This window comes from Chrysemys picta, chromosome 4, assembly GCF_011386835.1.
Source record: "Chrysemys picta bellii isolate R12L10 chromosome 4, ASM1138683v2, whole genome shotgun sequence".
NCBI classification, from domain to species: Eukaryota; Metazoa; Chordata; order Testudines; family Emydidae; genus Chrysemys; species Chrysemys picta.
Genome location: NC_088794.1, coordinates 5,604,860 through 5,622,048, shown reverse-complemented (window position 1 = coordinate 5,622,048; position 17,189 = coordinate 5,604,860). Strand labels below are relative to the sequence as shown.

At 45.4% G+C, this 17,189-nt stretch overlaps 1 protein-coding gene and 1 pseudogene across 3 annotated transcripts in view; both read left to right on the top strand.

The window, feature by feature from the left end:
- LOC135982857 (tripartite motif-containing protein 10-like) overlaps nucleotides 1-2,747 on the top strand; it is a 42,117-nt gene extending 39,370 nt beyond the window's left edge. For all 3 annotated transcript variants that reach the window (XM_065591235.1, XM_065591238.1, XM_065591237.1), the window contains one exon: nucleotides 16-2,747. The gene's annotated coding sequence lies outside the window, so the exon portion shown is untranslated. The remainder of the gene's footprint in view (nucleotides 1-15) is intronic.
- A 16-nt stretch (nucleotides 2,748-2,763) lies between these two features.
- Nucleotides 2,764-16,901, top strand: LOC101948479 (up-regulator of cell proliferation-like; annotated as a pseudogene).
- Nucleotides 16,902-17,189: the final 288 nt, after the last annotated feature.

Below are 17,189 nucleotides of genomic sequence, written 5' to 3'. Positions count from 1 at the left end.
TGGCTTTCTTGCTAGCTGCTTTAAACAGGAAACAGGAACCAGAGACTCAGCATGCCACAGTCTCAGGGAAGAAGAAACTTTGCTCAGGTATTTTCTCTGGCAGCCCTTTCTTCTTTCTTTATTAAAAACATTATAAAGTATTAGCCAATATGAGACAAGTTAAAAATATTCACCAGCTGTTCCCTAGTTGCTGAGGAGTTAAGTGTCTGGATTACTACTTTCCCTGTGAGAGCCCTAGCCACTGAGCTATGGGGTATTCTGGTGTGGGTTTCCCTCCATCTCTCCTGCTGAAACTGTTGCACTGTAGATAAATACTTTAATACTCACAGGAACAGGGTGTCGGAGAAGAATCACAAGAACGATTAAAGGATTAAAAACATGCCTTTTAGTGATAGACTCAAGGAGCTCAATCTCTTTAGTTTAACAAAGAGAAGGTTAAGGGGTGACTGGATTACAGTTTATAAGTACCTATTGGGTGGGGGAACAAATATTTAATAATGGACTCGTCAGTCTATCAGAGAAAGATATAACATGAACCAATGGCTGGAAGTTGAAGCTACACCAGCGGTTCTCAACCCGCAGCCTGCATGCGGCCCTATTAGCACACAGCTGTGGACCAGCTCAATTGTGTGCTAAAGGCTGGCCCACATGCCGGGGTCCCAGGTTCCTGACTGCCCAGCATGGAGGGGTCTGGGCTGCCCTGCCACCCAGTGCAGCAGGGGCAAAGGTGGGGCTCCCGGCCGGCCCAGTGGGATCAGGGGCCTGGGGCAGCTGACTCTTTCATTTGATTGTTTATACTTTATTAACTTCTATCCTCTCCTCTTTACTAGGATATAGTAATAGATCCTCCCCTATGGGATATCTCTGTCCAAACTGGGTGCTCCTCCGCACCTGCCGGCTTTCCCCCAGACCTCAGTTTAAAAACTCCCCTACGACGTTTTAAATGTTACATGCCAGCAATCTGGTTCCATTTTGATTTAGGTGGAGCCCATCCTTCCTGTATAGGCTCCTCCTTTCCCAAAAGGTTCCCCAGTTCATAATAAACCTAAACTCCTCCTCCCTACACCATCGTCTCACCCACGCATTGAGAGCCTGCAATTCTGCCTGTCTAACTGGCCTTGTGTGTGGAACTGGAAGCATATCAAAGAATGCTACCATAGAGGTCCTGGACTTTAATCTCTTCCTTAGCAGCCTAATTTGGCCTCCAGATCGTCTCTCCTACCTCTCCTTTAGTGTATCACAATCACTAACTCCTCTCCCTGAGATGAGGACTATGACAATATTAATAGAATAGCAGATACAGAGACCAAAATTAGAAAATCGCTAATTCAAATAGAGGAAGGGGGAACTTGCCTGTCTGCAATTTCTGGAGTGTTTAGACACTATGTTTCCAGGCACAATTCAAGATTTACAACACCCTAAATGTGGTAGGTGGTTGGTTTTTTCTGTTTGGGTTTTTTTTGTCTTTCAAGAGGAAAAAATGTAATAGCTGCAACACTGAGCAAGGACACATTTCAAAAAAGATACATGTTTAATGGTAAAACGTATGTTAATGCAAAGTTATGGCTGAGAATGTAAATGCACGACAACAATACAATTAAAACATAGAGTTCCCTGACGGTTATCCTTTGGCTTCTTTGCTCAGATGTAAAATGGTGAGCTAGTGGCATACTCTATAACACCGTTATGACAGACATTTGCCCATAGAACGGAAGTAGACACAAAAAGATCTGCAGATGATTAAAACTGGTGTAGCTCCATTGACTGCAGTGGTCTTTGGATGAGGCCCTTTACATATGAGGGATCTCCTGAAGCCCTGTAGAATCTGTGAGGTGAGTCAGTATCATTATTTCCCATATAATAGGGAAGGAGACTGAGGCATGGGGAGTGGTAGTAATATACCCAAGATTAAAAAGCCTGTCAGTAGGATAGCCAGGGGGAGTAAAACATAGAAGTCCTAACCCTCAGAGCCCTGTTCTAAGCACTAGACCACGCTCACCTCCTAGTGATGGGAATTGATCCCAGGAATCTTGGTTCCCAACTCCCCATGCTCTGACCACTAGACCATTCTCCAGATGTTCAGGGTGGTGAAGAAAGGGTATTGGTGCTTTGAGAGTGGCTAGGATGGGACAGGAGAAGTTGAGCATACATAGAATCATAGAATCATAGAATATCAAGGTTGGAAGGGACCTCAGGAGGTCATCTAATCCAACCCCTGCTGAAAGCAGGACCAATTCCCAACTAAATTATCCCAGCCAGGGCTTTGTCAAGCCGGGCCTTAAAAACCTCCAAGGAAGGAGACTCTACCACCTCCCTAGGTAAAGCATTCCAGTGCTTCACCACCCTCCTAGTGAAATAGTGTTTCCTAATATGCAACCTAGACCTCCCCCACTGCAACTTGAGACCATTGCTCCTTGTTCTGTCATCTGCCACCACTGAGAACAGCCGAGCTCCATCCTCTTTGGAACCCCCCTTCAGGTAGTTGAAAGCAACTATCAAATCCCCCCTCATTCTTCTCTTCTGGAGACTAAACAATCCTAGTTCCCTCAGCCTCTCCTCATAAGTCATGTGCTCCAGACCCCTAATCATTTTTGTTGCCCTCCGCTGGACTCTTTCCAATTTTTCCACATCCTTCTTGTAGTGTGGGGCCCAAAACTGGACACAGTACTCCAGATGAGGCCTCACCAATGTCCAATAAAGGGGAACGATCACGTTCCTCGATCTGCTGGCAATGCCCCTACTTATACAGCCCCAAATGCCGTTAGCCTTCTTGGCAACAAGAGCACACTGTTGACTCATATCCAGCTTCTCGTCCACTGTGACCCCTAGGTCCTTTTCTGCAGAACTGCTGCCTAGCCATTCGGTCCCTAGTCTGTAGCAGTGCATGGGATTCTTCTGTCCTAAGTGCAGGACTCTGCACTTGTCCTTGTTGAACCTCATCAGGTTTTTTATGGCCCAATCCTCTAATTTGTCTAGGTCCCTCTGTATCCGATCCCTACCCTCTAGTGTATCTACTACACCTCCCAGTTTAGTGTCATCTGCAAACTTGCTGAGAGTGCAGTCCACGCCATCCTCCAGATCATTAATAAAGATATTAAACAAAACCGGCCCCAGGACCGACCCTTGGGGCACTCCGCTTGAAACTGGCTGCCAACTAGACATGGAGCCATTGATCACTACCCATTGAGCCCGACGATCTAGCCAGCTTTCTATCCACCTTACAGTCCATTCATCCAGCCCATACTTCTTTAACTTGACGGCAAGAATACTGTGGGAGACCGTATCAAAAGCTTTGCTAAAGTCAAGGAATAACACATCCACTGCTTTCCCCTCATCCACAGAGCCATAATCTGTGACTGCTCACTGTGCAATTCCACTGAGCTAGTTATGACATCAGTGTGCCCCCTCCTCCCCCAGCCCCTTCTGCACCAGCCTGACTTCTCTCAGGATTGGCTGGTTAATGCAGATGTCAGAGGTCAGCCTAGCCATGGCAAACAAGGCGACAGATGACTATGGCAGTAGATTCTGCCTAGGATGGCAGGGGCAGCCAGGCCAGACCTGAGTGGTGCTGTGACCCTGCATGCCAGTTTGCAATGCCACTCACTCAGATTTGGCCTGGCTGCCCCGTGTCACGATGCTGAGGAGGCCAGGCCAAACCTGACTGATTGGCATTGTGATCTCACACTTGGTCCCCAAACTTCTACCATAACCACTGAACCATCAGAAGGCTCAATGTGCCCCTCCGCCCCAGAAAGGCAAACACAGCTCCCAGGGGATTAAGCCCCCCTCCAGTTGAGATCTTCTCTTCTAGGAGGACAGAGGGGAGTGGCACACTGAAGTTTTGCCTAGGGCAGCAGATTGTTTTGAGCAGCCTCTGGCAGAGTGGGCATTAGAGCTGAGCCAGCCAAGAGTTCAAACCAAACCCTTTCTGTATTTTCCAGGTCAAAACAAAAACCAAAATGACAAAACATGTAATTTGACCCAAAATGAAGTGTTTTGTTTAATTTTGCATAATTTTTCAGGTGTTTTACACACATTAAAGCATTAGCTAAATTTCAAAACAAATCCCCTTTTTGAAACAAAAAGTCTAAATATGTTGTTTTGACATTTCTGACCATTTTTTGGTCCAAAACAATGTGCAAAATTCTACCCAAATTCACAAATAGCTTCAGTGCCCTGAAAATGCATTTTTCGGCATACTTACTATTCATCTGCTGTAGTTGTTATATGTGCCGTGGCTTCGGTCTTATAGAGAAGAGTGGAAGATGATGGCCATTTTGGAAGGGGGACATTCTTTCTGACAGAGAAACTTTCAGATATGAAAAACAATGACCACTAATCCCAAATATCTTTTTCAAAGCTGGTACTTGCACCAGAACTGCACAACAGGTGGACCATGATGGAAGGGGGAACTACGGTGAATATATGTGCAGGCTAATGTATGGAGGTGTTGAGTGAGGAGGAATTTTGGGGGGAGTGTGTGCACAAGTTAAGGTAGGTGCCAGAGATAGGGGGAATTTTGATGTGTGTTCACAGGGGAAGGCAAGAAGGTAGAAGGGATAGGGGAATTTGGAGGGCAGGAAGAAGGGATAAACTGTGGTGTGCAGTCTGGCTCTCTCACATTTAATTTCCTTTGGGGGGTTTTTTAAATAATTTCACAGCATCCCTATATACCACAGCCCATCTCTCCCCTTCCAATGGCTCTGGTCCTTTGGCAATGATTATCCCAGCCACAGAATACCCTGGCTGCTTGTTGATCTTTTTCCAAACTGTTCATTTGGATGATTTTTCTTTTATTTATTTTTTCAGTTTTATTAAAAACAATTCAAAATGGTAAAAAATGCTGGCTATCTAAACACAACATTTTATTTCAAGTGGAACAAAACATTTTGTTTGACCTAAGACAATCTTTTTTAACTTTAGATTCACCAAACTCACTGACAAATGTCATTTTCAGTTCTACCTACAATGATTTTTCCCCAATATTTCTCAGTTGCCAGTGAACCAAAAAAATCCATTAATCACACAGCTCTAGTGCCAGGTTCTACCAGGGCCTTGGAGACTAAAAACTCCCGTAGGAGGATGCTCTTTAAAATACACTAAAACAGAGAATTCCCTCTCTGGGAAACCCCAGTCCCCCAAGCCCACCTCACCTCAGTGACCCACTGCCAGTCTGAATTTGTATAGAGAAGCCTCCCCATGCCATTGGGAGTGGCCATTTCAGAGTGTTCCAATGGTCAATTACTGTCAGTTTGCCCCTGAAGATTGGTCCGGCAAGGGGATTGGTCCAGCTGTCTCTTCCTACACCTATGCAGTCCTAGTACCTCCCTGAGGCCCTGTACCAGGCCCTCAGTCTGAGAGTTTGCCATGCTGGAGCTCCCCAGCTCCTTCTGCCCTTCCCAGCAGAGAAAGGTCTAACCCGATCCAATGGCTGGGGGAATCTGCCACCTCCCCTCAAGAATGGGTATTCGATTCTGTTCCTCTCTCTCCTGCCCACCCTCCCCTCCGCTTTCCCTCTTGAGGGACACTTCTCACAAGCACCTTCTATGAGAAGAAATAAACCACCTTCTGTGACTGGGAGCCATGAAAGTGGTCCCATTCCAGCACAGTGGGAAAGGCTTTTATTCCCACTATTTTCTAATCCAAATGGAATCCGGTGGGTGAAGGTCTATTCTAGACTTGCGGAACCTCAACAAGTTTGTCAAACTACAGCGGTTCAAGATGGTCACACTATCAACAACAATCCCAGCAATGCAACAGGGGGATTGGTTCTCGGCCCTTGACCTCCAAGATGCATACTTCCATATTAGCATACACCCTTCCCACAGGAGGTTCCTCAGATTTCTTCTGGGGTCCGACCATTATCAATACAAGGTACTACCCTTTGGTCTCTCTACAGTACACATGGCAGTGGTGGCAGCACACCTCTGCAAAAAAAGGATTATAATATTCCCATACCTAGACTACTGCCTCATCAAGGCCCCGTCCACAGTCGACACGCTCGAAACCATAAGAAAAACAATGGATTTTTTCTGAGACTCTGCCTCCAGATAAACATACAAAAAACAACACTGACTCCAGCATAACAAGTGGAGTTTATTGGAGCCAAACTAGTTCAAAGAGAGGCCAGAGCCTTCCTTCCAGCTCACAGATTTTTCCGCAATAATCACTCATCTCCACTATGAAGACTAGCCCATAGATCTCTGCCAGAACTTGTCTACAGTTGCTTGGTCATATAGCAGTGACCATGTTTGTGAGAAAACATGCCAGATTACATACGTGCCACTTCCAGGAATGGCTACCCACAGACACAGCCTCAGTAAACTTCCCTTGCTACCACTCACAGTCAAGGACACATTAGATTGGTGGACACAATCCCAGAATGTCTGCATGGGAGTTCTCTTCCTCCAACCACCACCATACTTGATACTGAAGATCAGCTCCTCCCTACTCAGTTGGGGAGCGCATCTACAGACCCACACAGTAGAGGGCAAGTGGTCCCCATCGGAATCCACATTGCACATCAACCTCCTAGAATTACATGCAGTCCTCAATGCATGCCTACAAATTATACCAATAATCAGACAAAAGGCTATAAGAGTAATCACAGATAACACTGCCTGCGTGTTTCATATCAACAGACAGGACAGAGTGAGGTCTTAATCCCTGCATACAGAAGCGCTAAAATTGTGGAATTGGTGCATCCAACATAGCATCAATATCTCTGCCGCAAACCTACCTGGACACCGGAACATCACGGCAGAGTCAGTGAGCAGGAAGTTCTGACAAGAACACAAGTGGGAGACAGACACAAGACCCCTACAGCACATATTCGGCCACTGGGGATTTCTGGTCATAGATCTGTTTGCCACACTCAAAAATTCCAAATGCCCACAAATCTGCTCAAGAACAGGTCTGGGTCACCAATCTCTGGGAGACGCCCTCCCCATTACATGGGATACACCTCTCCTCTGTGCCTTTCCACCCTTCCCCCTACTACTCAAAGTGCTTCACAAGATACAAGTGGAATGAGCCAGAGTCATTCTCATAGCCCCAACATGGCCACGACACGTATGGTATCCTTACCTCTTATACATGGCAGTCTGTCCACCAATCACCCTGCAGTTGACTCCACACCACCTCTCACAGGATGCAGGTCAAATTCTCCATCCAAATCTAAAACGACTCCATCTGGAGGTATGTCTCCTTCATGGTTCCAGGATCTGTTCAGAAAACGTAAAGAGAATCTTATAAATAGCAGTCGTTTGACAACATGCTACACTTACCTACATCAATGGAAAAGATTCTGGACTTGGTGCGACACCAAACATGTCTCAGCAATTAGCCACTATTTTACCACTTATCCTGGATTACATCCTAGAGCTAAAAAGATCAGGGTTCCCCACAAGCTCCGTTCGCGTATATCTGGGTGCCATTACTGCATTCCACTCCAAGATAGAAGATCATTTGCTATTTACCCACCCAATGACAAACAGATTCCTTAAGGGCCTTCAAAACTTTACCCTGAAGTATGAGACCCCACCCCACCTTGGGATTTCAGTCTAGTTTTACGCTGTTTTATCAGCCCTCAGTTTGAACCTATGGTGACCTGCTCCTACATGCATCTATCCATGAAAATGGTTTTCTCACAGCCATCATATCCACCTGATGGGTAGGAAAATAGGTGTCCTCTTGGCGTAACCCCGTACACAATCTTTTACAAAGATAAGGTGACGTTATGATCATATCCAAAGTTCTTACCCATGGTACCATCTTTTTTCCATCTAAATCAACCTATCCACCTTCTCTCCTTCTCCCCTAAACCACATGGCAACCAGCATGAGCCCACACTGCACACCTCCGATATCAGACAATCACTAGCCTTTTACCTTGACAGAGCCAAATCATTCAGACAGTTGCCACGTTTATTCCTCTCTATTGCTGATAGATCAAAGGGATCGGCCATATCCAAACAATGTGTTTCAAAATGGATCTTGGAGTGTATCCACCTTTGCTACTGACAGCACAAACTTCAGTCCCCACCTGGAACTTGGATGCATTTACTTACTGTCCACCTCGATAGCTTTTCTAAATAACGTGCTGATTACAGGCATTTGCAAGGTGGACACCTGGGTGTCCACAGACACCTTCAGTCAACACCACGCTATCACCCACAATGTGGCATCAGATGCCCTACTAGGATGCACTGTCCTATCCTTCTTAATAAATGTTATTCTGAACTCCCACCCCTCTGAGGCAGCTCCACCACCTGCCCTTCTCCCCTCTGCTTTGGAATTCAAACATGGACTCTAAGCTAGAGAAGGAACTGAGGGCAGTTGGACTGCACAGCGCTATATAGCAGTCACTCACCGCGTGAGACGGGGTGGAGCACATGTGTGGCCCAAGGGGCACTGCTACCGAAGTTCTCAGATCCCAGGCGCAGGGACATTACCGCACCTATAGTGGAACACCCACAGGGACACACATCTCGAAGAAACTCAGTTACCGCGTAAGGTGAGTAATCCTTTCATCAGAAGAGTTAGGGACAGATTCTGATTCCTTTCCTCACAGGAAGTAATGTGTTTCTCCTCACATGGTCCCACTGATTTCAATGAAACTGTGAGCAGAGAGGAACTACTCAACATGAACAAGGTGGCAAAATCTGGCTACTGGTGATTTGCACTGACTGGTACAAAAAGAGAAACTGAGAAGAGGAAATAAAGGTCTAGAGTTTCACCTGGCCTTCCCACTCACTCAGGGGTGGAAAGACATTTGGCCCATGAAAGCTGGTGGGAGGGGAATGGTTGGAGACATGGCTCTGTTCTCTCTCACACTGAACATGTCAGCCAGCACAGCTGAGCTATCGTGGGTTCTGGTAATTTGCTGCTGGTAGAGGCCAGCCATAAATTACTGTCTCCCAACAGAATGAGGGCAAAGCAGGAGGGGAACTGTGCCCTAACCCTTGTCTAGATTTAGAAAAATGTGTATGTTCGAACTAAGGTAGCTACCTAAAGTTAGCAAACCTCATTAGAAACACCATTTGCCACTTTGTGTAGATGCAGTTCTACACCTTTTAAAATGTACTAACTGACTGGGTTCAACCCTAGGGCCCTGTGCAGCTGTTTTGTTCTTGTTGTAATGGGAGTTAATTGGTTGCAAATTAATTTGAGTAAACACAAATGATCATAAACACTAATGGAGACCACGCACAAAAATTTCATTAAGACAAACATTTGTTTCTGTTTCATATGGTGTGTGCTGGATAATAGCAAGAGGAGACTCTACCCTCAAGCCAGGTCTACACATAAAATTTAGATCAACCTAGCTACGTCATTCTGGTGTGTGAAAAATTCCCACCCCCGAGTGCTGTAGTTAAGCCAACCGAACCCCCAATGCAGACATGGCGAGGTCAACCAAGCTCCCACTGCTCGGGGCGGTGGGTTACCTACATCAATCAAAAAAACCCCTTGCATTGTTGTAGGAAGTGTCCGTAGCACCCTTAGTGTGGACATGGCCTGAGTTAAATCTACTGGCACTTTTTTAAAGCAGCTGTTTGTTAAACTGCATAGGAGCAGCTCTGTGATCTAGCCACAGGCACGTAGAATGACTCCAAACTCTGCACTCCTGCAACCCGTTGCCCTCTCTCCAAGTTCCATGCACGTTGCTACACCTTTACTTTTAACAACTATTTTGTTATTGTTCTGTCTTTTCCAGAAGAGTTTCATTACTAGCTGGGGCCAGAGGTTACAGGTGCCTGGCTCATATCACCTTAGCATTGCAGCTGGTTAGTCCTCACAATTCTTTTTTCTTTCTTATATTTTTTGGCTGAAACTATCCAATGAATTTCAACCAAATTTGTGAATACTTTCAGTGGTCCCAAAAAAGCATATTGGGGAGAATTTACTATTCACTGAAAATATTTTGCACAGCTCTATTCAAAAGTTCTGGTCTTCAGACACATCTCCCATTTCTTGTTTGTGTTGTCGCTGTTGGTGGGCGAGTTGCTTCCACCTGGCTGCTGTTTAGCGAAGGTTGTTTGGCGTCTGGATGGCTCATCCAACTCAATATCATATGGCAGAACCCATTCTGTACATCAAACAGTGAACACTTCTGCCATGGGTAAATAAATGACCTCAGTAACTGATAACGGGCAGTGATTGTGTAACACTGACAGACCCCAGTCGTCGACAGGCAGGATCGAACCTGGGACCTCTGGAGTTAAATGCATGAGCCTCTACTGCATGAGCTAAAAGCCACATGGCTCTTAGCTAAGACTTTAGCAGACTCATTAATGTTTCTCTAAGTGGCCTCAGTGCCACTAGATGGGCCAGAACACCACACCCAGGAGGTGCGTGGGTTACAGTTGGAATAAGTGCAAATCCTTGGTTTAACTGGAGATTTTCTAACTATTACAAGGCTGTTGAGCCAGTCTGTACTAGTTTCAACACGTGTAATGATCCCTCTTTTTGGCAGGTGTGCTAAATCCTTCCTCAGCAGGTCCATCAGGGCTACTGGAACTCTGCTTCAGTAATCTCCTGGGCTGCATATGGGGGTCTCTTTCTAACTTCAGCCTGCCTTCAGGTGCCCATCTCCTTGGAACATGTCTTTAGAGTCTGGTACACGTTGACTGTTCTCCCTCCTCTCTCACCTTGAGGATATTATGTGCTTGTCCTGTGATTAGACCCATGGCTTGCAGTGTCCTGTTGCCCCGCAGTGGGTGGCACTCTTGTGTGTCAATGTTATGGGATGTACAGACTCCATGCTGGCTTGGCAACTACAGGGTTAATGGAGAACTGACTACCTGCTCAGCTGGGGCTGATTGATGGCCTTGCAGCAGCTGTAAGGGTAAAAGGACTGTAAGGCAGGAGGGCAGGGTGTCTGCCAGAGAGACAGCAGGACTAGAGAGGAGATCCCTTCAGCAGGCTGGCAAGGAACTGCCAGAGAAGTCAGCCATCCAGGGAGGGAGAACCAGGGTGAGAGGTTTTGGTAAGCCTACAGAGGATTCATAGATTCATAGACTGTAGGACTGGAAGGGACCTTGAGAGGTCATCGAGTCCAGTCCCCTGCCCTCATGGCAGGACCAAATACTGTCTAGACCATCCCTGATAGACATTTATCTAACCTACTCTTAAATATCTCCAGAGATGGAGATTCCACAACCTCCTGAGGCGGTAACAACCCCTCAACACCGGTGCATACCTATGCACCTTGCATATGCATACAGGGGGCGGCAACAATTCCCCTAAGCCGCTCAGCATCTGACCTTGCTGCACAGTCAATAAGTTCGGATGGTGTGAGCCCAACAGGGGCAGACGGCCCCACGGACAGTCCTCCTCCGACACCCCAATAGAGATTTCAAAAGGTCTCCTACCTCTATTGTGGCGCCATGGGGTTCAAAGGGGAACGATCCGTAGCAGCTGCCGGTGCCTCTGCGGGCGTTGCCATCCCGGACAAGCCCCCAAATTGTCGGAGAAAAACAGAGTTCTCACTATTTGTTTAGGTACAGCAAGTCAGATGCTTTATGAACTCTCACAATTGCGCAGAGGGAGAGAGCTAAGCAGGTCTCTCAACAGGTAAACAATTACAGCAAACCTTTATACCTTTTGTTACAGACAATAATGAGCAACAGTTGCATTTTGTTTATACATAGGCCATCTTGATATCTCATTTCTTCACTTGTTTTGACTCTTGCCAACATACAATATTTTCTATACCTTATCTACACAAGGTCTCCTACACCTTATCTATACCAGGTCATAATGACTTCTTACACAGTTCTTTCTCACCCGCCTCACACAATCCTCGCTTCTACAAATCTCGCGTTATCAGGGTTACAGTTAGCCTGACTCTTGCTAACGAACTGTCATGTATTGCAGTTCCTTTCTGTCAGTTCTTTCTCTGCTTCCACAACTGACTGAGTGGCACTTGGTCCACACACTTCTACCATAACCACTGAACCCCCAGAGGACCCAATGTCCCCCCTGCAAAGTCCAACACAACCCCACAAGGGGCACACTCCTCCCCCCACTTTGGAACCTCTGTTTTTCTAGGCAGCAGATTGTCTTGAGCAGCCTCTGGCAAAGTGGGCGTTAGAGCTCAGCCAACTGAGAGTTCAAACCAAAACTGAGTTTTGTTTTTTCACCAAAACAAAAACCAAAATTAATAAATATGTTAATTATTACTGTCAAATAAAACATTCAGTTCGACCAAAACCAAACGCTGCTTGTTTTTTACTTCATTTTGTATAAATTTTTCAGGTCTTTTATGCCTTTTTTTTTCCAATAGCTAAATTTCAAAACAAAGCGCCATCTGGAAACAAAACTTCAAAATGTTTTGACATTTGACAACTTTTTTGCCATTGTGTTTGTTGTTGGCCAAAACAATTTTCAAAATGTGACCCAAATTCACAAATAGATTCAGTGCCTTGAAAACACATTTTTTCAGCACATTTACTATTCACCAAAAACAATTCACCAGCTCTAGTTGTTATATGTGAGACTATATGCATGCAACTGAGGCTGACAATTTGGCCACATTGAATATGTTCTAACATTTCCTGTTGTTTGGTAACTGCCTGGAGAACTAAACTACATTGCATGTGCTCTTCAATCTATTCCAAGGATATACAGAATCTTCTGCAAAGAGCTGGGGCCTCCATGCTATAGACTGTGTTTGTCAAATTATCTGATTAAATGCTTCTTCAGTTACAGTCTGACAGAGCAGGAGGAAAGTAAATATGCCTGCATCAACTAAGAAAGGATTATTTCCTCTGTTTTTGTTGCTAGATGGTTTACATCATGGGCAGGAATCACAGACTCCACAAGCCCCAAAGTTAGGGGTGAAAGTTGGTGTAAAGCAGGAGCAGAAACAAGAGACTCAAAGAGCCCCAGCGCCAGGGGAGAAGGATGGTTTAAATCTGGAGCAGGAATCAGCAACTCAGCAAGATTCAGAGCCAAGGGAGAAAGAACCTCCTACAGGTAGTGCCTCTTATAATGTGGCTTTAACTGTCCATAACTTAACTTTGATACTTTTAACTAATGCAATATAATATTATTTGATTTACAAAAACCTTCTCGTCTCTCAGTTTCTCTTCTTGTACCACGCAGTGCCAATCCACAGTAAAGAAGCATTTGATTTTTGTCCTCTCTGTGGGTAACTTCTTTTCACCCTCATTTTTCTCTGTTCCTCTCCTACCAAATGGCTATCGTGAAAGTAATGTAGTCGAGAGCATGGTGACCTCTGACAGCAATTCTGGGCCCCAGGGAAGAACATTCGATGGGCCCTCTACGACACGGTCCGCCTGACATTTGGGCGGTGCTGCGCCTGTGCTGCTGGCATGTTCCTTTTCTTTTTCCCATCCAGTGAGCAATAAATTTTGTTATGTGCACTGAGGTATGTGCAGATGTGCGCCACCAGTAGAAACAAAAAAGCCTATATATATATATATAGTTACCATAGGGATAATTGCTCCAGCCGGGACAGGTTAGGCATTTTAGAACTCACTACTCAAAGAATTAAATTGTAAGTGTAAGAGAAATAATAATTATGAAATGCGTAGACCAGTCAAAACACTAAAATAACACACTTGAAAAGAATAAAATTGCAGAGAATATATGCGTATTGCAGGAAGTACCGAGAAGTAGCAACAACAATAATACAAGGAGGTGAATGTGAAAGAGAGAGAGAGAGAGAGATGGCTGCTGGGAAAATCTCAGAATCAGTGCACTGTCTCTTTAAGAAAGCCAGGCACTTACCTTAGAGTAGACTTCAGCAGCTCCAAGTCCTCCTGAATCAGGCTGTCGTGTCCCCTCTCCCCTGCTCTGTGGAGATGGGGTACAGAGGCAGGGGGACACCCTGACATCAGCTACCCCCCGGCTCTACACAGCTAAGGCAAGGGTCCCGGGAGCAGCAGCAGGATGGAGCAAAGTGGGGGAGGGGCACCACTGAACACATGCTGCCAGCTGTGCTCTGCTGTAATACCTCATTGTCTGAGCATATGGTTAAATTGCAGTTTAACCCTAAATTAGTAAACTAGGCAGCTATCGCTTCCTGTTTAGTTCTCTTCTACAATGTAATTCTCATCACATTTCTGTCTCTGTCCTGAAATTAAAATGAAGGACTGGTTTTCCATAAAAAAAAACAAACAAACAAAAAAAACCCAGAAAATTGAAATATGTAACGGTGACAATTTCAAACTCTGAACTGTGCCTTCACACTTTAATATCTTTCTGCAGTGAAAAGAAAAACACTTCTGGAAGTTCTCTCAAATTTAAACCTGGATCAGCACAGAAACAGCAAGCTGAAGCCAAGGACTGTCCTGGAAATCAGCCAAGAAAGTACAAAGACCAGCACTCCTGAGTCATTAACAAAGTTACCTTGGCACTTCCTAAGAAAGGTGATGGCTCTGAATGTGATGGCAAGAAACACAAGCCTTGTTCAAAATGCTGATGAAGAAAATGATGACGATGAGGAAGAGCTGGATACGATGGAGGATTTGTCTTTTCAAAATGACACTGACACATGTGATTATCTCAATCCACTTGATGTTCTCTGTGCCGTGCTGCTTTGCTCAGACAGTTTCCTACACCAGGAGATCCTGTCCAAAATGTCCATGTGCCAGTTTGCCCTCCCTCTGCTGCTACCTGCCCTCGACACCCCCACGTGCACCCTAATGCTGTGGGCCATGAGGGACATTGTGAGGAAGTGGAGGCCGCACTCCCTGGCAGGGAGCAGAGAGTTCAGGGAGGAGAGCCTGGTGCTCACCAAAATGCCAACCATTTCCTTTGTGCGGCTGGGGAGCTGCAGCTTCTCCAAGTCCCAACTCCTCAATGAGGTTCTCAGCCCCTCCCAGCAGCACCACGATTTCTTCATCCATCGGGACATGGAGTCTGGGAACGTCCCTCGGGAAATCGCAGATGGGCTGGTCGAGATTTCCTGGTATTTCCCTGCTGGGTTGGAGAGCTCAGATCTGTTCCCAAAGCCCATCGCGGTAACAAACCTGCGCGGAGACATTGAGTCGCACCAGCTGCAGTTTCGCTTTTTAACACAGGTCTCCTCAGCAGTGTTCATAGTTACTGAGAGCATCAGTGAGAGAGAGCATGCACTGTTATCCTCTCTGCAGGGATCAGTTACTAAATACTACTTTATCCTCAGTTCCCCCACGGGAAACATAATGAAATACCGGGACTCTTTAAAAAGTTACCAGAGCTATCGCAACTGAAACAGCCACAAATACTAATGAAAAACAGCAGCAACAATAAGGCAGCGTTTTTGAAAAAAATCCAATCCATCATAAGAAACATAATAAAGTCTCCTCCCATAATAGAAGATTTGGAGCACATGGCTGTGACAGCACGTGAACTAGGAATCCAGGTGGATGAGGACTGTGAGGAATGTCAGAGTGCGAGCAAGTGTGCGAAAGAGATCACTGAGGAAATACAAGATGTGGTATCATACAAAAGGAAAGAACTGAAACTCCAAGGGGAACTCTGGAAAAATTTGGCTAAGGTAGAGAAGGAGCTTTGTCAAATGAAAGGACGAAAAGACACCAACCCTGAGATCTATAAATCTCAACTGAAAGAGAAAATATCAGAGTTACGCACACAGCAGAATAAATGTGACCTTCCTGATACTGTGAAGAGATTTATTGGTGGGATAAGTCCACTACCTCAAGTTGAAAGATATTTCCTCAAATGGATGAAATTTTATCTGGATCACATTGCTAGGGAAAACCTTTCTAAGCTGGAGGATCTGTATAAAGAAAACTGTAAAGGTGATGACCCCCAAAAGTTAGCAACATTAGATAAGTCAATTTCTGATAGTTCCTTAGGGGTGGAGCATTTCATGCGTGAGTTGGGGCAGTTTTATGAGGCTGAATGTTCAATGGTCCAGGAAGGCAAAATACTAAAAAGCCAAGGGAAATACACCCATATCCCAGGCATAGCAGCTGACCTGATGCTGGAAGGGTTTCCCATGGAGCTGATCGATGGGGATGCCTCCAACATCCCACTGCAGTGGGTGACAGATGTTCTGACTGAGCTCCATGCCAAGCTTGGGGGAAGGTCCAGAATGGTGGTTCTAACGGTGCTGGGAGTGCAGAGCACTGGGAAATCCACTCTCCTCAACACCATGTTCGGCCTGCAGTTTGCAGTGAGCAGTGGCCGATGTACGCGAGGAGCCTTCATGACACTCATTAAAGTGGCAGAGAACTTTCAGCAGGAGCTGGGCTGTGATTTCATCCTGGTGATAGACACAGAAGGCTTGAAAGCCCCTGAAATGGCCAAGCTGGAAGACAGTTATCAACATGACAATGAGCTGGCCACACTGGTGATTGGCCTGAGTGACATAGCAATCATTAACATGGCCATGGAGAATGCCACAGAAATGAAGGATGTTCTCCAAATTGTGGTCCATGCCTTTCTCAGAATGGAGGAAATAGGACAAAAGCCAACTGCCTGTTTGTGCATCAGAACGTCAGTGATGTGTCTACGCATGGACAAAACATGAGGGACAGGAAACACTTCCTGGAGCAGCTGAATGAAATGACCAAAGCTGCAGCCAGGATGGAAAAACAACACAGAGAAATTGTGTTTTCTGATATTATGGACTATGATCTAGAGAAACACAATTGGTACATCCCTGGCCTGTGGCATGGAGTCCCTCCTATGGCTTCAGTGAACACCGGTTACAGTGAGAGGGTTTTTAGATTAAAGAAATATTTGCTTGAAGTAATAAGAAGCCAAAATAGATCCCCCAGGAACATTCCCCAGTTTATTGAATGGGTGAGGAGTCTGTGGAACTCTGTAAAACACGAGAACTTCATCTTTAGCTTCAGAAACAGTCTTGTAGCTGAAGCCTACAACCAGCTGTCAGTGAAGTATGCAGAGTGGGAATAGGGTTTCCGCAAGAAGATGCATCTTTGGGTATCGGACAAAGAAACTTACATCCAAAATCAGCCACCAGATAAACTAGACATTAGTGCCTTAACCAAACTAAAGAGTGAGTCACAGGAGAAACTGGGCAAAGAAAGAGATAAGATTTTGGATAATTTGAAACAATATTTTGAAAGTGGAGCAGCAAATCTGCACCTGGTTGAAAAGTACAAGGAAGATTTTAGTATGAGTGCAAAGGCCCTCAAAAAAGAACTTGAAACTTACTCAGTCAAGAAGTGTGAAGAAGCTATTCAGATT